This window comes from Barbus barbus (assembly GCF_936440315.1).
Source record: "Barbus barbus genome assembly, chromosome: 3".
Lineage (NCBI taxonomy): Eukaryota > Metazoa > Chordata > Actinopteri > Cypriniformes > Cyprinidae > Barbus > Barbus barbus.
In genome coordinates this window covers 55,097-78,489 of record NC_136731.1, presented here as the reverse complement: position 1 = coordinate 78,489, position 23,393 = coordinate 55,097, and positions in this window count along the sequence as shown.

Below are 23,393 nucleotides of genomic sequence, written 5' to 3'. Positions count from 1 at the left end.
AGTGGAAGGTACGTATAACTCACAGCTTTAGCAGGCTCTTCACTGGACTCAGGTAGAGAGTGGAAGGTACGTATAACTCACAGATTTAACAGGCTCTTCGATGGACTCAGACAGAGAATGGAGGGTACGTATAACTCACAGCTTTAGCAGGCTCGTCGCTGGACTCAGACAGAAGATAGAGGGTCCGTATAACTCACAGCTTTAGCAGGCTCTTCAATGGACTCAGACAGAGAGTGGAAGGTACGTATAACTCACAGCTTTAACAGGCTCTACGATGGACTCAGACAGAGAATGGAGAGTACGTATAACTCACAGCTTTAGCAGGCTCTTCGCTGGACTCAGACAGAGAATAGAGGGTACGTATAACTCACAGCTTTAGCAGGCTCTTCAATAGACTCAGACAGAGAATGGAGGGTACGTATAACTCACAGCTTTAGCAGGCTCTTCGCTGGACTCAGGCAGAGAATGGAGGGGACGTATAACTCACAGCTTTAGCAGGCTCTTCGCTGGACTCAGGCAGAGAATGGAGGGCACGTATAACTCACAGCTTTAGCAGGCTCTTCAATAGACTCAGACAGAGAATGGAGGGTACGTATAACTCACAGCTTTAGCAGGCTCTTACGTGCAGGCGCCAAACCCTCGTCTTCGATACATTTGGACTCAAGACGACATCAAAGGTGGGAAACGGCAGGCAGGAAGACAGCGAGAGAGATGGACGACAACAAGCATACTGGCTTCGAGAAATTAGAACATCAGAAAACTTAGTTCCTGACCAGCAATCATCCGACCTTCACATCCGTGGAGGAACAAAAAGCTTTGAAAAGCAATATAAAAGGGTAGCAATGTACTTAGCTCGTTCCGAAAGATAGCATGTGCACCTCTGACCTTCAGTCTCCCAAAGTCCTCCTTTCCAGTATCAATTTTTCCTCCGATCACCAGCCTGCAAAGATCCGTCCCTGCCCCACTTCCTCTCCTCACGATCTCTCACTCTCGCCCACACTGGTTTCCTTTTCTTTTCTGCTTGCCCACCACCATGTCTTTTTATAATCCACATCTCAATTACGTGTCTCAATCGCCGATCGCCACCCTCTCATCGCGCACTTGACACTCATTTCCTCATCTAATCACCCATTTACTCACAACTCGTGGGACAACCGGAACCGGCCAGGTGTCGCACCGGTACTGCTCCGGCAGGGAAACATCCTCCAAAAAAAAGATTCCGCCTGCCTCTAGTCACTCCGTGACATGAGCACATAAAAAGTACCCATAGCCGACTTTGCATTTTTTTGCCTCACAAGACCCCGATATACTTTAAGCAAAACCGAAGAATGAACTGATGTGACGTCATTTCAAACAAAATCAGGTCAAAATTAAGTTTGTTTGGGTAGTTCGAAATGGCATGGCAAAGCAAACTTTCCCGAAAGGTTCGCCTTCGTACTACTATTGTTCCTTGACAATAATGTAATAGGAGGTGTGTTCTGAGGCTCCGTCGTCTTTCACACGGAGCTCTTATCTAGTTCATTTCTCCTGTTGAGTCTGTCTAGGTAAGACCTCCGCAGGTGAAAGCATGAACACACGTTGTTCTTCTGATTAAATGAGGCACTGACACTGTTTTTCATGTTTAATACTTGTGACGAGTCGGCTGTCTGCCCCCTTTATTATCATCACCACCCCGTCCCGTATTCGCCGCCCTTCACCAGGCTCCCGACGGGAGTGGGTGTGTGAGAGAGGAGGAGCGCTGAAACAGCTAGGGCTGGCAACCAGCGTGCATGCACGGGCCTGCGGCGGTGATGAGGCTCTATTCACATCAGGTGCGCCACATCACCGTCGCAGGCCCGTGCATGCACGCTGGTGTCCTCGTGGGTCCAGGAAGGGAGCGTTGAGAGCGGATGGTATAAACTGCGGCTGACGGGCCAGGATGCGCAGGTTAGCATGGTTACATAACCTTCTGCGTGTATTTTTAGAGCGAGGTTGATAGAGAACCGGAATGGTTTGGAAACTCATGATAGACGTGGAAGGATAGAGGATAGGAAAGTGTGAGGGAAGATAAAAACAATACTTAAGTGTGTGCTCGGTGTCGTTGCTCGGTCAAAGTCGTGCAGGAAAAAGTTGTCTGTCTTTACACTCGTTGGTCTTCACACGAGGAGGCTGAACGCTCAGCGCTCTGATATCAAATAAATACAGTCTAAGAAACTAGAGTGAAAACAGCTGTTGCCGGCTTCTGATCAGCCCAGCCAATAAGGTAGGACTGCTAATAGCTCAAGACGAAACTAACACTTTGCACAATCACACAGGCTCGTTCTCAGCTGAGGCGCAAATTATTCTAATTACCAGTAAGTGCAATCAACAGAAAAAACAATGAAAAGGCAGAGTACAAATAGGTAGGAAACGAACTATTCCTTCCTAGTAGCAAGTAAATTATTTAAACAACAGAACTGCAAGACCAAGTTATTCAAAACACTTACGCGAGCTGTCGTCCGTCTCTTCTGGTGACTAATCGGCTTTCCCGATTGATGGAGGAAAAAGCTTTCTGTTTATTTAACACTTTTCTGTGGCTCTGCAGGAGGAAGAATCCTGACGTGGCACCAGCAGCACAGCGGGATGCCTCATGACCAGCGAGGCGAGCAAAGCCGGCCCCCACCTCCTCCATCTCCTCTAGTTTGGGGAAATTAATGACTCTGTGGATGATGGCCACAATCTCCTCCACAATGTCGTGAATAGTCCTACAGACCATTGCAAGTGGCATGCTGAAGGTGTCTGAAGTGACCCTGTAGGACGCCCCACAGGCAAGCCAGTATACCGTGACCAGCGCTTCAGTTTCATGGCTCCATCCATGGGCTTTTTGACTGGGCAGCATCTGGACCAGCATGTTCCTGACATAAATCATCTCCAGAAATAAACTAGAGCAGGAGAGGTACCTGGTCATTGATCTGTGAATACCTTCGAGTTCCTGTTAAAATATATAGATAATATATATACTGTATATATATATAAATGTATGTTTTTACTGTTGTTGTTTTATGTATTTATTATATTTATTGTTTTTAAATTGGTTTGATTATATTTAGTGTATTTATTACTACATTTATTCAATATTTAATCAATTGTATTGTAAACATATTGTCTGAAATTAATTGCTGAAGTCTGACAGAATAAAATTTTCCTTTAACATCTGTGATCTGTTTGGTGAGGTATTTGCTTATGCTTGATTTGCGTATCATTCATTTATTGATAAGCACTAGCACAACGGTCTTCCCAGAGTCCATAAGTTGTAGCCTATACCATTATTGCACACAGAACATGTTCTTTTTGTGTTAATGCAGTAATATGATGTACACAAATAACAAAAGAAAGGTGTGTGGCATTTCAATTTTATTAACTGTCAGACCTCTACTGTACTTCTGAGTTTATTTGTTACACCTAGAAAAATCTAATGTAGTCTCAAATTGTGTTTTAGTACTTTATGTAGTCTTTTCATAAGGTGCTTATGAGTTAAGAGATTATATATACACACATGCATACACACACACACACACAAACACAAACGCGATAAACGCCAAATTAAAAAAAAAATTAGTTCGTCATGCCATTTTCCTGTGTACTGAACCTATTCACTGCTCCAGCAATGTTTCATGCCAAATCGCTATATTTCCTTGTTTAAAATGCTCCATCAATGCAGTTCCTTTCCAAACCGCTATAAGCGCCAAACCTGTTTTTAGCCTTTAATACGATATGTCCTCTCGACCAATCAGAATTCGTTCGATGCAATCCAACATGGCTACGCTTTGAAGTGTTTGTTTGTGCTCAGTCTTCAAAATGAGTGCTTTAAACTCTAATAACACTTTTGATGGCCTGGATTAGCCAGTGAGACCTACACCTGGGGGTAGAAAACGCCGACTGGACAAAGAAAATCACAAAAAAAAAAGAAGGTTCGTCACTCAGGTGGCGCGTTAATACCCACTGTCGGATGTCAACACAAGGCTGGTGCGAGTGGTTTCTGTCAGGCCGAGAAGCTGTCATTGGGCGACCTATCTCACACACACGCATGTTGGTTTTTGTGGTTTGTGGACTCTCCATAGGCGTAATGGTTTTTATACTGAACAAACTGTGTGTGCTATTGCCCTATACCAACCCTACACCTAAACTTAGCCCTCACAGGAGACTTTGTGCATTTTAGATTTTCAAAAAAACACCATTTAGTATGTTTTTTAAGCCTTTTGATTTACAGGGACATAGGCAGTGTCCTCATAAACCACCTTCATATTGTAATACCTCTGTCATACCCATGTCATTATACAAATTTGTGTCCTCATAAACCACATAAACATGCACACACACACACACACACACACACACACACACACACACTCACTCACTCACTCTCATTTGTTTTATGTATAGCGGGCAATGGTCCTACTGTTTACGGGTTTGACCCTTTACTGAATGTCAATGTATTACTGAATGACTTGCCTATTGAATATCATTATCATTATTGAATATTTTTAATAATTAGTTTTTTTCATGCATATGTAGTGGACAAATTGGTCCTACTTGTTACAGGGACACTTTACTAAAAAAAAAAAGACTTTGAATGTATTACTAATTAACTTGCCTATTGAATATTGTTATCATTACTATCATTACTTTTTACAGGTTCGGCACTGAATGACTATTAGCCTAAATGTGTTACTAAATGATTTGAATGTAATGTTAACATTGTATTTTATGAAATTTAAAATATTTATTTTATTTTACTATTTAGTTTGTCACTATTTATTTTATTTGGCTGTTATTTATTTCATGCATTTGCATTTATTTTATTTATATTAATTTATAGTATGAGTCCCTGATTTCATATGTTGCATGGTCTCTTGTTTTGTTGTTTTTTTAAGAAGACATAAACCAAATTTTTTTTTTTTTTTAATAAAAGGATGGATTTGTAGCGTTTTGAAAAAAAAAAAAAAACTGTTGCCGACCTGGACTGTTTACCTGTTTATGAAAGAACTCTGCCTGCCTAATCTGACTCTGCCTGCCTTGCTGATCTGTTTTGTTATCTGTTTGCCGCCTGCCCAGACCACTAGCCCGAAATCCTACCACCCCCTATACATCTTGAGAAGAGATTTGAAGTATTAATGAATGTGGGTGAGGAATCCGCAAATGTGACTAAACACGGATCGAATCAGCCAGCAGCTAACATCGCTACTAACAGGCGCTCAAGGTCGAGCAGACAGTGGCTTTCAGCTCAGAGCGCAGCCGAGCCCAGGACTCTGATAGTGGGTGATGCTATTATCAGAAACATCAGTAGCAGGACTACAACTACATACTGCTTTCCTCAAGCAACCGTCTCTGATGTGAACAAAGAACTTCGGAACATTCTGATGAAGCACAAGACCGCAAATCGAGTCATCATCCATGTGGGGAAGAATGATAGTCGGAAGGAGCAGTCAGAACTCCTTAAGAAGGATTTCAGTGAACTCTTTGAAACTCTTCAAAGTCTTGAAGTTCAGCCGTTCATCAGTGGACCACTCCCAGCAAGGGGAACTAACATGTTTTCACGGTTGCTTGGGCTAAATACATGGCTACAAAGAATCTGCAGTATAAAAGGAGTCAACTTCATCGACAACTTCAATCTTTTCTGGGGCCACAGACAACTGTTTAAACTGGATGGCCTCCACCCAAACAGACTCGGTGCAAGAGTGCTAAAGGACAATATCTATTTCTCCCTCAGTCATCCTTCAGCGGTGTGTGCCAATCTACTCGGCTTGAAAGGCACACACACACCTGGACAGAATATGAGTGACCACAGGACTTCATGTCAGCTTTTGAGTCAACATGTGGTTGACACATACCACAAGGATACTGATAACACTACGCAGCCACAACAAGCACTGCTCATGGACATCCCGGCTGAGCCCTGCCCACAGAGCTCATCACATGCAGACTGTGACGTATTACAACAGCTCCAAGACTCAGCACCCAAGGACGACTTTCTGGTAAGCAACCAGGGAAGCCAGAACAACATCTCACAGTCACCGGAAACACCAGAGCCAGAGCCCTGCTCACCAGACACACTTTCCCTCTCTCCAGCATCTCCACTTCTAAGCTTCTCACAGAAAATGGAGGAACTGGTGTATGCTGGGACCAAACCCTCCCACTCTTTCGCTGCAAGCCCCCAGATATCAACTAAAAAACAGCGGGCCCCACAACCACCAAAGACTGCAGGCCCAGCTCACCCTCCTCCTCCTGCGAGAGCTCTCCGGCCGCTGCCACAACGCCAGGGCCCAAACCCCTCTCCATCTGGTGTAGGTGAACCAAAAACAACTGATAACAGCTCTCAGTGATATGTGTCGGGTCCCCGCTATATTAGCCACAACATTCACAAATGTTTACAGAAAAAGCGGGAACCCAGTGTGCCCGTAGCCTCCTCTATTTCTGTTTTATCACGTGATAGAAAGTCTAAGGCCTTCTCAAGCCGTACGGCTGACCCATCTAACCTACGGCCTATAATGCATCAATCTAAGATTGCTGTAGAGACAAAATGTAATTCCATCAAGTTAGCATTTTTAAACATTCACTCACTTAAAAATAAATCATTTCTGATCAACGATTTAATAACCACAAACAACCTGGATTTTATGTTTCTAAATGAAACATGGTTAGAAGACAGCTGCAGTGCAACAGTCCTTAATGAAACAGCCCCTCCTAACTTTAATTTTATAAGTGTCTGCAGGACTGTTAGGAGAGGTGGAGGTGTAGCTGCTCTGTTTAAAGATGTTTATCAGTGCAAGCAAATGTCATTTGGTCAGTATTTGTCTTTTGAACACCTAGGTATTGTGCTGAAAGGTGCTCCACGCACCCTGTTTATCATTATTTACAGGCCTCCAAAATATTCTCCAGCCTTTGTTGATGAGTTCACCGAACTGTTAGCAATGATTTCCTCAGAGTTTGACTGTTTTGCTATTGCAAGGGATTTTAATATTCACATAGATAATAGAAATCAAAACTACAAAATAAATTATAACTGTTTTAAACACTTTTGACCTGAGTCAGCATGTGCACGGACCCACACACAATCGTGGACACACTCTAGATTTACTCATCAGTAGAGGTCTAAACATCTCATCCATTGTAATTAAGGATGTAGCACTATCTGATCACTTCTGTATTTTCTTTGATATATTGATCTCAGTCACCACTGAATCTAGATCTGTCTCCATCAGAAAGAGATGCATTAACGAGAACACTAGTGCGCTATTTATGAAGGCAATATCATTAATGTATCATGTCTAAAATAGATTTCCAAAATTGGATTGGATTGGATTGGATTGGATTCAATTTATTGTCATTGCACATGTAGGTACAAGGCAACGAAATGCAATAGAGAAGAAGAGATACAGCATAACATGAGGAAAGAGAGGAGAAAAAAAAGTGTCTTCCCACGACGTTCTTGGAAGAGGGTGCAGTGAGAGAACAGACAAAAAAACCTCAGCATAAAGCACAGTCAACACAGAAACATAACTTGCATAGTAATCCTAGTTCAGACGAAACAGCCATCCGGCCAGCAGCCATTGCAGCGCAAACCCACGGACCCGTTAACACCTGACAGGATGAAGCGACGAAGGCGTGGGATGGGGGTAGGGAGGTGTATGAGTGTGTGTATGTGTAAGTTCGTGTGAGTTCGTATGCCTTGAAATCCGTCTCGCCAGCACTCCAAACCAGTCGACACAGTTCGCAGGTCGTGATGCGACATAGCAATTGCCATGGAAACGACCTTGGACAGAGCACAAGCGCCCGACAATAACAAAGTGTTTTTGGGAGGAGGGAATGGAAGAAAGAGCGTCTCCCTGCAGTATTCACCGGAGAGTTGATACCAGAGCGGCCTTGCCAAGCCGTTCTGTTGTGGGAAGCCGGAAAGAGATAAGATTGTTTTGTCTTAGTGCGAACAGCTGTCTTCCAGTTTCACAGCTATTCTCATTGTCCATTCTGATCTCCATGTCCGTCGATTTTTCTTTCCAAAGCCGAGAGCTTAGCCGTGATTGAATCCATATTGCGGTTAATCGCCTCAGTCTCCGAGGCGACCGCTCTGCCTACAGCTTCCATCATGACGGGCAGCCGTGAGAGGTTTTGGACAGCCAGTCCCGTCTCCTTAATTTTCTGATAATTTAGGGCAACGCCTAATCCAAATAGCAGAAACCCAGTTATCATTGTTCCGAATAAGAAGATGTCTTCAATGTCCTCCACGGAGAGAGCCGCCAGACACACGACCCGCCATCTCTCCCATGCGTCCATCGTGTAGCCAGCAGCAAACGTCCCAGCGGGACATTCCGGTTCTCCAGATCCCGCTTTCCTAGTCGAGAAAATGGTGTCAATTGCATTTAGAGACCAGTTGATCAGATCCATAATTTCGGTTTTGCAAATAGTGCAGCGAGAGTCTCTTAAGAGGACAGGACAATACAAGAGAGCAAGCAGGGAAGTTCAGGAGGGAGGGAGGGAAGAAAAATGCGACCGCCTTCGAACAGAGCCAAACGAGAAGATGAATCTGGTCCGGGTTTTGCCCCAATCCAGGAGACCGCAGAATCCGGTCGTCCTCAGAATCCGGTCCGGGTTTTGCTCCAATCCAGGAGACCGCAGAATGCGGTCGTCCTCAGAATCCAGTCCGGGTTTTACTCCAATCCAGGAGACCGCAGAATCCGGTCGTCCTCAGAATCCGGTCCAGGTTTTGCTCCAATACATGATTTACGAAAATGTCCATCTGAAATACATGATTTATGAAAACAATTTCCAATGTGAAATACATGATTTATGAAAATGTCCCTCTGAAACACATGATTTTTGAAAACAATTTCCATCTGAAATATATGGTTTATAACAACGATTTATGAAAATATCCATATGAAACAGGGTTAGGGGTTAAAAAAAATTAAAACAAAGTCCAATTTCGGTTGTGCACTGTCCTTCCAGTCCTCCTGGCCACTTTCCAGTCCCACTCGGGCCTGGTCCCATGCCCAGGGCCCACCATCCATCCTAGTTCCTTGACTTTCAGCAAATTTAATTATTTCTGGTTAAATTGACACATTCTCCTCTTTAATCATTTCTTTGCTTTAAGCATGTATACATGATCTTATCATGAATCTATGAAGGCCTCATTTATACTGTGTAGAATCTCTATTTCAACTACCCATACTGACATTAATGTATCATGTCTAAAATCGATTTCCAAAATGAATACGGTCCGGGTTTTGTTCCAATCCAGGAGACCGCAGAATCCGGTCGTCCTCAGAATCAGGTCTAGGTTTTTCTCCAATACATGATTTATGAAAATGTCCATCTGAAACACATGATTTTTGAAAACAATTTCCATCTGAAATACATGATTTTTGAAAATGATTTCGATCTGAAATACATGATTTATGAAAACAATTTCCAATATGAAATACATGATTTATGAAAATGTCCATCTGAAAAACATGATTTTCTCCTGGATTTTTCTGGTCGTGCTCAGAATCCGGTCCGAGTTTTGCTCGAATCCAGGAGACCGCAGAATCCGGTCGTCCTCAGAATCCGGTCCGGGTTTTTTTCCAATCCTGGAGACCGCAGAATCCGTTCGTCCTCAGAATCCGGTCCGGGTTTTGCTCCAATCCAGGAGACCGCAAAATCCGTTCGTCCTCAGAATCCGGTCCGGGTTTTTTTCCAATCCAGGAGACCGCAAAATCCGGTCGTCCTCAGAATCCGGTCAGGGTTTTGCTCCAATCCAGGAGACCGCAGAATCCGGTCGTCCTCAGAATCCGGTCCGGGTTTTTCTCCAATACATGATTTTTGAAAATGTCCATCTGAAACACATGATTTTTGAAAATGATTTCGATCTGAAATACATGATTTATGAAAACAATTTCCAATATGAAATACATGATTTTTGAAAATGTCCATCTGAAACATGATTTTTGAAAACAATTTCCAATGTGAAATACATGATTTATGAAAATGTCCATCTCAAACACATGATTTTTGAAAACAATATCCAATGTGAAATACATGATTTATGAAAATGTCCATCTGAAAAACATGATTTTCTCCTGGATTTTTCTGGTCGTGCTCAGAATCCGGTCTGAGTTTTGCTCGAATCCAGGAGACCGCAGATTCCGGTCGTCCTCAGAATCCGGTCCGGGTTTTACTCCAATCCAGGAGACCGCAGAATCCGGTCGTCCTCAAAATCCGGTCCAGGTTTTGCTCCAATACATGATTTATGAAAATGTCCATCTGAAACACATGATTTTGTAAACAATTTCCATCTGAAATATATGGTTTATGACTATAATTTATGAAAATGTCCATCTGAAACAGGGTTAGGGGTTAAAAAAAAATTAAAACAAAGTCCAATTTCGGTTGTGCACTGTCCTTCCAGTCCTTCTGCCCATTTTTCAGTCCCACTCGCACTTGGTCCCATGCCCAGGGCCCACATCCATCCTAGTTCCTTGACTTTCAGCAAATTGAATTATTTCTGGTTAAATTCACACATTCTCCTCTTTAATCATTTCTTTGCTTTAAGCATGTATACATGATCTTATCATGAATCTATGAAAGCCTCATTTGTACTGTGTAGAATCTCTATTTCAACTACCCACACTGACATTAATGTATCATGTCTAAAATAGATTTCCAAAATGAATCCGGTCCGGGTTTTGCTCCATTCCAGGAGACCGCAGAATCCGGTCGTCCTCAGAATCCGGTCCGGGTTTTGCTCCAATCCAGGAGACCGCAGAATCCAGTCGTCCTCAGAATCCGGTCCAGGTTTTGCTCCAGTATATGATTTATGAAAATGTCCATATGAAATACAGGATTTATGAAAAAAATTTCCATGGTGAAATACATTATTTATGAAAATGTCCATCTGAAACACATGATTTTTGAAAACAATTTCCGATGTGAAATACATGATTTATGAAAATGTCCATCTGAAAAACATGATTTTCTCCTGGATTTTTCCGGTTCGTGCTCAGAATCCGGTCCGAGTTTTGCTCCAATCCAGGAGACCGCAGAATCCGGTCGTCCTCAGAATCCGGTCCGAGTTTTGCTCCAATCCAGGAGACCGCAGAATCCGATCGTCCTCAGAATCCAGTACGGGTTTTGCTCCAATCCAGGAGACCGCAAAATCCGTTCGTCCTCAGAATCCGGTCCGGGTTTTGCGCCAATCCAGGAGACCACAGAATCTGGTCGTCCTCAGAATCCGGTCCGGGTTTTGCTTCAATCCAGGAGACCGCAGAATCCGGACGTCCTCAGAATCCGGTCCGGGTTTTTTTACGATCCAGGAGACCGCAAAAGCCGGTCATCCTCAGAAGCCGGTCCGAGTTTTGCTTCAATCCAGGAGACCGCAGAATCTGGACGTCCTCAGAATCCGGTCCGGGTTTTTTAACGATCCAGGAGACCGCAAAAGCCGGTCATCCTCAGAAGCCGGTCCGAGTTTTGCTGCAATCCAGGAGACCGCAGAATCTGGACGTCCTCAGAATCCGGTCCGGGTTTTTTAACGATCCAGGAGACCGCAAAAGCCGGTCATCCTCAGAAGCCGGTCCGAGTTTCGCTGCAATCCAGGAGACCGCAGAATCCGGTTATCCTCAGAATCCGGTCCAGGTTTTGCTCCAATACATGCGTTATGAAAATGTCCATCTGAAACACCTGATTTATGAAAACAATTTCCAATGTGAAATACATGATTTATGAAAATGTCCATCTGAAACACATGATTTTGTAAACAATTTCCATCTGAAATATATGGTTTATGACTATGTAAACAATTTCCATCTGAAATATATGGTTTATGACTATGATTTATGAAAATGTCCATCTGAAACAGGGTTAGGGGTTAAAAAAAAATTCAAACAAATTCCAATTTCGGTTGTGCACTGTCCTTCCAGTCCTTCTGGCCACTTTCCAGTCCCACTCGCGCTTGATCCCATGCCCAGGGCCCACAATCCATCCTAGTTCCTTGACTTTCAGCAAATTGAATTATTTCTGGTTAAATTCACACATTCTCATCTTTAATCATTTCTTTGCTTTAAGCATGTATACATGATCTTATCATGAATCTATGAAAGCCTCGTTTGTACTGTGTAGAATCTCTATTTCAACTACCCACACTGACATTAATGTATCATGTCTAAAATAGAGTTCCAAAATGAATCCGGTCCGGGTCTTGCTCCAATCCAGGATACTGCAGAATCCGGTTTTCCTCGGAATCCGGTCCGGGTTTTGCTCCAATCCAGGATTAGATTAGATTAGATTAGATTCCTGAAAAAACGCATGATTTTTTAAAACAATTTCCAATGTGAACTACATGATTTATGAAAATGTCCACCTGAAACACGATTTAAAAAAACAATTCCATCTGAAATACATGATTTATGAAAATGTCCATCTAAAATATGTGATTTAAAAAAAAAATCCATCTGAAATACATGATTCATGAAAATGTCCATCTGAAACAAATGATTTTTGAAAACAATTTCCATCTGAAATATATGGTTTATGACAACGATTTATGAAAATGTCCATCTGAAACAGGGTTAGGGCTTATAAAAAAATTAAAACAAAGTCCAATTCCGATCGTCCGCAGAATCCGGTCCGGGTTTTCCTCCAATCCAGGATACCGCAGAATCCGGTCGTCCTGAAAATCCGTTCTGGGTTTTGCTCCAGTACATGATTTATGAAAATGTCCATCTGAAACACATGATTTTTTAAAACAATTTCCAATGTGAAATACATGATTTATGAAAATGTCCATCTGAAACACTTGATTTAAAAAAAAATTCCATCTGAAATACATGATTCATGAAATTGTCCATCTGAAACACATGATTTTTGAAAACAATTTCCATCTGAAATATATGGTTTATGACAACGATTTATGAAAATGTCCATCTGAAACAGGGTTAGGTCTTATAAAAAAAAAAAAAAAAAAAAAAGTCCAATTCCGGTCGTCCTCAGAATCCGGTCCGGGTTTTGCTCCAATCCAGGATACCGCAGAATCCGGTCGACCTGAGAATCCGGTCCGGGTTTTGCTCCAATCCAGGATACCGCAGAATCCGGTCGTCCTGAGAATCCGGTCCGGGTTTTGCTCCAATCCAGGATACCGCAGAATCCGGTCGACCTGAGAATCCGGTCCGGGTTTTGCTCCAATCCAGGATACCGCAGAATCCGTTCGTCCTCGGAATCCGGTCCGGGTTTTGCTCCAATCCAGGATACCGCAGAATCCGGTCGACCTGAGAATCCGGTCCGGGTTTTGCTCCAATCCAGGAGATCGCAGAATCCGGTCGTCCTCGGAATCCGGTCCGGGTTTTGCTCCAATCCAGGAGACCGAAGAATCCGGTCGTCCTGAGAATCCGGTCCAAGTTTTGCTCCAGTACATGATTTATGAAAATGTCCATCTGAAACGCATGATTTTTTAAAACAATTTCCAATGTGAAATACATGATTTATGAAAATGTCCATCTGAAACACGATTTAAAAAAAAAATTCCATCTGAAATACATGATTTATGAAAATGTCCATCTAAAATATGTGATTTAAAAAAAAAATCCATCTGAAATACATGATTCATGAAAATGTCCATCTGAAACAAATGATTTTTGAAAACAATTTCCATCTGAAATATATGGTTAATGACAACGATTTATGAAAATGTCCATCTGAAACAGGGTTAGGGCTTATAAAAAAATTAAAACAAAGTCCAATTCCGATCGTCCGCAGAATCCGGTCCGGGTTTTCCTCCAATCCAGGATACTGCAGAATCCGGTCGTCCTGAAAATCCGTTCTGGGTTTTGCTCCAGTACATGATTTATGAAAATGTCCATCTGAAACACATGATTTAAAAAAAAAATTCCATCTGAAATATATGATTTATGAGAATGTCCATCTAAAACACTTGATTTAAAAAAAAATTCCATCTGAAATACATGATTCATGAAATTGTCCATCTGAAACACATGATTTTTGAAAACAATTTCCATCTGAAATATATGGTTTGTGACAACGATTTATGAAAATGTCCATCTGAAACAGGGTTAGGTCTTATAAAAAAAAAAAAAAAAAGTCCAATTCCAGTCGACCTCAGAATCCGGTCCGGGTTTTGCTCCAATCCAGGATACCGCAGAATCCGGTCGACCTGAGAATCCGGTCCGGGTTTTGCTCCAATCCAGGATACCGCAGAATCCGGTCGTCCTGAGAATCCGGTCCGGGTTTTGCTCCAATCCAGGATACCGCAGAATCCGCTTTTCCTCGGAATCCGGTCCGGGTTTTGCTCCAATCCAGTATACCGCAGAATCCGGTCGTCCTGAGAATCCGGTCCGGGTTTTGCTCCAATCCAGGATACCGCAGAATCCGGTCGTGCTCAGAATCCGGTCCGGGTTTTGCTCCAATCCAGGAGATCGCAGAATCCGGTCGTCCTCGGAATCCGGTCCGGGTTTTGCTCCAATCCAGGAGACCGCAGAATCCGGTCGTGCTCAGAATCCGGTCCGGGTTTTGCTCCAATCCAGGAGACCGAAGAATCCGGTCGTCCTGAGAATCCGGTCCGGGTTTTGCTCCAATCCAGGATACCGCAGAATCCGTTCGTCCTGAGAATCCGGTCCGGGTTTTGCTCCAATCCAGGATACCGCAGAATCCGGTTTTCCTCGGAATCCGGTCCGGGTTTTACTCCAATCCAGGATACCGCAGAATCCGGTCGTCCTGAGAATCCGGTCCGGGTTTTGCTTCAATCCAGGATACCGCAAAATCCGGTCGTCCTGAGAATCCGGTCCGGGTTTTGCTCCAATCCAGGAGACCGCAGAATCCGGTCGAGCTCAGAATCCGGTCCGGGTTTTGCTCCAATCCAGGAGACCGAAGAATCCGGTCGTCCTGAGAATCCGGACCAGGTTTTGCTCCAATACATGATTTATGAAAATGTCCATCTGAAACGCATGATTTTTTAAAACAATTTCCAATGTGAAATACATGATTTATGAAAATGTCCATCTGAAACACGATTTAAAAAAAAAATTCCATCTGAAATATGTGATTTATGAAAATGTCCATCTAAAACACTTGATTTAAAAAAAAATTCCATCTGAAATACATGATTCATGAAATTGTCCATCTGAAACACATGATTTTTGAAAACAATTTCCATCTGAAATATATAGTTTATGACAACGATTTATGAAAATGTCCATCTGAAACAGGGTTAGGTCTTATAAAAAAAAAAAAAAAAAAAGTCCAATTCCGGTCGTCCTCGGAATCCGGTCCGGGTTTTGCTCCAATCCAGGATACCGCAGAATCCGGTCGACCTGAGAATCCGGTCCGGGTTTTACTCCAATCCAGGATACCGCAGAATCCGGTCGTCCTGAGAATCCGGTCCGGGCTTTGCTCCAATCCAGGATATGACAGGCCTGCGCTGACCAGCTAGCACCGGTGTTCACCGAGATCTTCAACCTCTCCCTGGAACAGTCCATAGTCCCCTCATGCTTTAAGCAGTCCACCATTGTTCCTGTCCCCAAGAAACCGCAGCCCACCTGCCTAAACGACTATCGCCCTGTAGCCCTCACATCAGTGGTGATGAAGTGCTTTGAGAGACTGGTCAGAGACTTCATCATTGCATCACTACCAGACACACTGGATCCACTACAGTTTGCATACAGACATAACCGCTCCACGGAGGATGCCATCTCACACCTCCTCCACACCACAACAAGTCACCTGGACTGCAGAAAAGGGAATTATGTAAAAATGCTGTTTGTGGACTACAGTTCAGCGTTTAACACCATAATTCCCTCCACACTCACCTCCAAGTTGGAGGTCCTTGGTCTCAGCACATCCTTGTGCCAATGGATCTCCAGCTTCCTGAAGGACAGACAGCAAGCCGTACGGATGGGTAAACACACCTCATCCTCCATCAACCTAAGCACCGGAGCCCCTCAAGGTTGTGTTCTGAGCCCCCTGCTGTACTCACTGTACACTTATGACTGTGTGGCCACTTCCAACTCCACCACCATCATTAAGTTTGCTGATGACACTGTTGTGTTGGGCCTGATCTCAGACAACGACGAGACGGCCTACATACAGGAGATTAAGAACCTGGAGAGTTGGTGCCAGGTGAATAGTCTACACCTGAACATCAGCAAAACTAAGGAGCTGATAGTGGACTTCAGTACGAAGCAGGAGCGGTCGTACCAGCCGATCACGATCAGCGGGACTCCAGTGGAGAGAGTGGACAGCTTCAGATACCTGGGTGTTCACATCACGCAGGACTTGACTTGGTCCTGTCATACCAGCACCCTGGTGAAGAAGGCCAGGCAGCGTCTGTACCATCTGAGACGCTTAAAGGACTTTAGACTTCCCTCTCGGGTGCTTAAGACTTTTTACACCTGCACCATCGAGAGCGTCCTGACGGGCAGCATCACTTCCTGGTTCGGGAACTGCACTATGCAGGACAGACGAGCCCTCCAGAGGGTGGTGCGTTCAGCGGAACGTACCATTCACACCGAGCTCCCTAACCTGCAGGACATCTACAGCAAGCGGTGCCTGACCAGGGCCAGGAAGATAGTGAAGGACCTCAGCCATCCCAACAATGGACTCTTTTCTCTGCTGCGTTCAGGGAGACGCTTCCGCTCCATGAAGGCGAACACAGAGAGAATGAGGAGGAGCTTCTTCCCGCAGGCCATTCGGAGTCTTAACCTCTCTCCACTATAATCACATCACCCCACACTTCCACTTTGCACATTTTTCAAGTACAATCTGCACTAATTTGTAGAAGGTTACGAAAGGATAAATGAGTGGGACTTACATACCATTTGTCTTTGTCTTTAGTATCCTTTTACTCACTTATACACTTTACTGCACTGCACAGCACAGCACACGGACACTTTATCACTGACATACACTTTACTTTTTATAGAATCTATATAGAATCATATTCTATTTTTTATTCTCATATCTATTTGTTATTTTATTTTATTGCTAGTTTATTCTGTATATATGTTTACTGTACTTTTTCTATTTGTATTTTTGTAAACTTGAGGTTTTTCTAATTTTGTTGGACAATTTGTTGGACAGTCGTACAATACATTTCACTACATGTCGTACTACGTATGTATATGTATGTGACAAATAAAATTTGAATTTGAATTTGATTTGAATTTGATACCGCAGAATCCGCTTTTCCTCGGAATCCGGTCCGGGTTTTGCTCCAATCCAGGATACCGCAGAATCCGCTTTTCCTCGGAATCCGGTCCGGGTTTTGCTCCAATCCAGTATACCGCAGAATCCGGTCATCCTGAGAATCCGGTCCGGGTTTTGCTTCAATCCAGGATACCGCAGAATCCGGTTTTCCTCGGAATCCGGTCCGGGTTTTACTCCAATCCAGGATACCGCAGAATCCGGTCGTCCTGAGAATCCGGTCCGGGTTTTGCTCCAATCCAGGATACCGCAGAATCCGTTCGTCCTGAGAATCCGGTCCGGGTTTTGCTCCAATCCAGGATACCGCAGAATCCGGTTTTCCTCGGAATCCGGTCCGGGTTTTACTCCAATCCAGGATACCGCAGAATCCGGTCGTCCTGAGAATCCGGTCCGTGTTTTGCTTCAATCCAGGATACCGCAGAATCCGGTCGTCCTGAGAATCCGGTCCGGGTTTTGCTCCAATCCAGGATACCGCAGAATCCGGTTTTCCTCGGAATCCGGTCCGGGTTTTGCTCCAATCCAGGATACCGCAGAATCCGGTCGACCTGAGAATCCGGTCCGGGTTTTGCTCCAATCCAGGAGACCGCAGAATCCGGTCGTTCTCGGAATCTGGTCCGGGTTTTGTTCCAATCCAGGAGACCGCAGAATCCGGTCGTGCTCAGAATCCGGTCCGGGTTTTGCTCCAATCCAGGAGACCGAAGAATCCGGTCGTCCTGAGAATCCGGACCAGGTTTTGCTCCAATACATGATTTATGAAAATGTCCATCTGAAACGCATGATTTTTTAAAACAATTTCCAATGTGAAATACATGATTTATGAAAATGTCCATCTGAAACACATGATTTAAAAAAAAAATTCCATCTGAAATATATGATTTATGAAAATGTCCATCTGAAACACATGATTTAAAAAAAAAATTCCATCTGAAATATATGATTTATGAGAATGTCCATCTAAAACACTTGATTTAAAAAAAAATTCCATCTGAAATACATGATTCATGAAATTGTCCATCTGAAACACATGATTTTTGAAAACAATTTCCATCTGAAATATATGGTTTGTGACAACGATTTATGAAAATGTCCATCTGAAACAGGGTTAGGTCTTATAAAAAAAAAAAAAAAAAGTCCAATTCCAGTCGTCCTCAGAATCCGGTCCGGGTTTTGCTCCAATCCAGGATACCGCAGAATCCGGTCGACCTGAGAATCCGGTCCGGGTTTTGCTCCAATCCAGGATACCGCAGAATCCGGTCGTCCTGAGAATCCGGTCCGGGTTTTGCTCCAATCCAGGATACCGCAGAATCCGGTCGTCCTGAGAATCCGGTCCGGGTTTTGCTCCAATCCAGGATACCGCAGAATCCGGTTTTCCTCGGAATCCGGTCCGGGTTTTGATCCAATCCAGGATACCGCAGAATCCGGTCGACCTGAGAATCCGGTCCGGGTTTTGCTCCAATCCAGGATACCGCAGAATCCGGTCGACCTGAGAATCCGGTCCGGGTTTTGCTCCAATCCAGGATACCGCAGAATCCGGTCGTCCTGAGAATCCGGTCCGGGTTTTGCTCCAATCCAGGATACCGCAGAATCCGCTTTTCCTCGGAATCCGGTCCGGGTTTTGCTCCAATCCAGGAGATCGCAGAATCCGGTCGTGCTCAGAATCCGGTCCGGGTGTTGCTCCAATCCAGGAGACCGAAGAATCCGGTCGTCCTGAGAATCCGGTCCGGGTTTTGCTCCAATCCAGGATACCGCAGAATCCGTTCGTCCTGAGAATCCGGTCCGGGTTTTGCTCCAATCCAGGATACCGCAGAATCCGGTTTTCCTCGGAATCCGGTCCGGGTTTTACTCCAATCCAGGATACCGCAGAATCCGGTCGTCCTGAGAATCCGGTCCGGGTTTTGCTTCAATCCAGGATACCGCAAAATCCGGTCGTCCTGAGAATCCGGTCCGGGTTTTGCTTCAATCCAGGATACCGCAGAATCCGGTCGTCCTGAGAATCCGGTCCGGGTTTTGCTCCAATCCAGGATACCGCAGAATCCGGTTTTCCTCGGAATCCGGTCCGGGTTTTGCTCCAATCCAGGATACCGCAGAATCCGGTCGACCTGAGAATCCGGTCCAGGTTTTGCTCCAATCCAGGAGACCGCAGAATCCGGTCGTTCTCGGAATCCGGTCCGGGTTTTGCTCCAATCCAGGAGACCGCAGAATCCGGTCGTGCTCAGAATCCGGTCCGGGTTTTGCTCCAATCCAGGAGACCGAAGAATCCGGTCGACCTGAGAATCCGGTCCGGGTTTTGCTCCAATCCAGGATACCGCAGAATCCGGTCGTCCTGAGAATCCGGTCCGGGTTTTGCTCCAATCCAGGATACCGCAGAATCCGCTTTTCCTCGGAATCCGGTCCGGGTTTTGCTCCAATCCAGGAGATCGCAGAATCCGGTCGTGCTCAGAATCCGGTCCGGGTTTTGCTCCAATCCAGGAGACCGAAGAATCCGGTCGTCCTGAGAATCCGGTCCGGGTTTTGCTCCAATCCAGGATACCGCAGAATCCGTTCGTCCTGAGAATCCGGTCCGGGTTTTGCTCCAATCCAGGATACCGCAGAATCCGGTTTTCCTCGGAATCCGGTCCGGGTTTTGCTCCAATCCAGGATACCGCAGAATCCGGTCGACCTGAGAATCCGGTCCAGGTTTTGCTCCAATCCAGGAGACCGCAGAATCCGGTCGTTCTCGGAATCCGGTCCGGGTTTTGCTCCAATCCAGGAGACCGCAGAATCCGGTCGTGCTCAGAATCCGGTCCGGGTTTTGCTCCAATCCAGGAGACCGAAGAATCCGGTCGTCCTGAGAATCCGGACCAGGTTTTGCTCCAATACATGATTTATGAAAATGTCCATCTGAAACACATGATTTAAAAAAAAAATTCCATCTGAAATATGTGATTTATGAAAATGTCCATCTAAAACACTTGATTTAAAAAAAAATTCCATCTGAAATACATGATTCATGAAATTGTCCATCTGAAACACATGATTTTTGAAAACAATTTCCATCTGAAATATATAGTTTATGACAACGATTTATGAAAATGTCCATCTGAAACAGGGTTAGGTCTTATAAAAAAAAAAAAAAAAAAAAGTCCAATTCCGGTCGTCCTCGGAATCCGGTCCGGGTTTTGCTCCAATCCAGGATACCGCAGAATCCGGTCGACCTGAGAATCCGGTCCGGGTTTTGCTCCAATCCAGGATACCGCAGAATCCGGTCGTCCTGAGAATCCGGTCCGGGTTTTGCTCCAATCCAGGATACCGCAGAATCCGGTCGACCTGAGAATCCGGTCCAGGTTTTGCTCCAATCCAGGAGACCGCAGAATCCGGTCGTTCTCGGAATCCGGTCCGGGTTTTGCTCCAATCCAGGAGACCGCAGAATCCGGTCGTGCTCAGAATCCGGTCCGGGTTTTGCTCCAATCCAGGAGACCGAAGAATCCGGTCGTCCTGAGAATCCGGACCAGGTTTTGCTCCAATACATGATTTATGAAAATGTCCATCTGAAACGCATGATTTTTTAAAACAATTTCCAATGTGAAATACATGATTTATGAAAATGTCCATCTGAAACACATGATTTAAAAAAAAAATTCCGTCTGAAATATGTGATTTATGAAAATGTCCATCTAAAACACTTGATTTAAAAAAAAATTCCATCTGAAATACATGATTCATGAAATTGTCCATCTGAAACACATGATTTTTGAAAACAATTTCCATCTGAAATATATAGTTTATGACAACGATTTATGAAAATGTCCATCTGAAACAGGGTTAGGTCTTATAAAAAAAAAAAAAAAAAAAAGTCCAATTCCGGTCGTCCTCGGAATCCGGTCCGGGTTTTGCTCCAATCCAGGATACCGCAGAATCCGGTCGACCTGAGAATCCGGTCCGGGTTTTGCTCCAATCCAGGATACCGCAGAATCCGGTCGTCCTGAGAATCCGGTCCGGGTTTTGCTCCAATCCAGGATACCGCAGAATCCGCTTTTCCTCGGAATCCGGTCCGGGTTTTGCTCCAATCCAGTATACCGCAGAATCCGGTCGTCCTGAGAATCCGGTCCGGGTTTTGCTCCAATCCAGGATACCGCAGAATCCGGTCGTGCTCAGAATCCGGTCCGGGTTTTGCTCCAATCCAGGAGACCGCAGAATCCGGTCGTGCTCAGAATCCGGTCCGGGTTTTGCTCCAATCCAGGAGACCGAAGAATCCGGTCGTCCTGAGAATCCGGACCAGGTTTTGCTCCAATACATGATTTATGAAAATGTCCATCTGAAACGCATGATTTTTTAAAACAATTTCCAATGTGAAATACATGATTTATGAAAATGTCCATCTGAAACACATGATTTAAAAAATAAATTCCATCTGAAATATATGATTTATGAAAATGTCCATCTGAAACACATGATTTAAAAAAAAAATTCCATCTGAAATATATGATTTATGAGAATGTCCATCTAAAACACTTGATTTAAAAAAAAATTCCATCTGAAATACATGATTCATGAAATTGTCCATCTGAAACACATGATTTTTGAAAACAATTTCCATCTGAAATATATGGTTTGTGACAACGATTTATGAAAATGTCCATCTGAAACAGGGTTAGGTCTTATAAAAAAAAAAAAAAAAAGTCCAATTCCAGTCGTCCTCAGAATCCGGTCCGGGTTTTGCTCCAATCCAGGATACCGCAGAATCCGGTTTTCCTCGGAATCCGGTCCGGGTTTTACTCCAATCCAGGATACCGCAGAATCCGGTCGTCCTGAGAATCCGGTCCGGGTTTTGCTTCAATCCAGGATACCGCAGAATCCGGTCGTCCTGAGAATCCGGTCCGGGTTTTGCTCCAATCCAGGATACCGCAGAATCCGGTTTTCCTCGGAATCCGGTCCGGGTTTTGCTCCAATCCAGGATACCGCAGAATCCGGTCGACCTGAGAATCCGGTCCGGGTTTTGCTCCAATCCAGGAGACCGCAGAATCCGGTCGTTCTCGGAATCCGGTCCGGGTTTTGCTCCAATCCAGGAGACCGCAGAATCCGGTCGTGCTCAGAATCCGGTCCGGGTTTTGCTCCAATCCAGGAGACCGAAGGATCCGGTCGTCCTGAGAATCCGGACCAGGTTTTGCTCCAATACATGATTTATGAAAATGTCCATCTGAAACGCATGATTTTTTAAAACAATTTCCAATGTGAAATACATGATTTATGAAAATGTCCATCTGAAACACGATTTAAAAAAAAAATTCCATCTGAAATATATGATTTATGAAAATGTCCATCTAAAACACTTGATTTAAAAAAAAATTCCATCTGAAATACATGATTCATGAAATTGTCCATCTGAAACACATGATTTTTGAAAACAATTTCCATCTGAAATATATAGTTTATGACAACTATTTATGAAAATGTCCATCTGAAACAGGGTTAGGTCTTATAAAAAAAAAAAAAAAAAAAAAAGTCCAATTCCGGTCGTCCTCGGAATCCGGTCCGGGTTTTGCTCCAATCCAGGATACCGCAGAATCCGGTCGACCTGAGAATCCGGTCCGGGTTTTGCTCCAATCCAGGATACCGCAGAATCCGGTCGTCCTGAGAATCCGGTCCGGGTTTTGCTCCAATCCAGGATACCGCAGAATCCGCTTTTCCTCGGAATCCGGTCCGGGTTTTGCTCCAATCCAGTATACCGCAGAATCCGGTCGTCCTGAGAATCCGGTCCGGGTTTTGCTCCAATCCAGGATACCGCAGAATCCGCTTTTCCTCGGAATCCGGTCCGGGTTTTGCTCCAATCCAGGAGATCGCAGAATCCGGTCGTACTCAGAATCAGGTCCGGGTTTTGCTCCAATCCAGGAGACCGAAGAATCCGGTCGTCCTGAGAATCCGGTCCGGGTTTTGCTCCAATCCAGGATACCGCAGAATCCGTTCGTCCTGAGAATCCGGTCCGGGTTTTGCTCCAATCCAGGATACCGCAGAATCCGGTTTTCCTCGGAATCCGGTCCGGGTTTTACTCCAATCCAGGATACCGCAGAATCCGGTCGTCCTGAGAATCCGGTCCGGGTTTTGCTCCAATCCAGGATACCGCAGAATCCGCTTTTCCTCGGAATCCGGTCCGGGTTTTGCTCCAATCCAGTATACCGCAGAATCCGGTCGTCCTGAGAATCCGGTCCGGGTTTTGC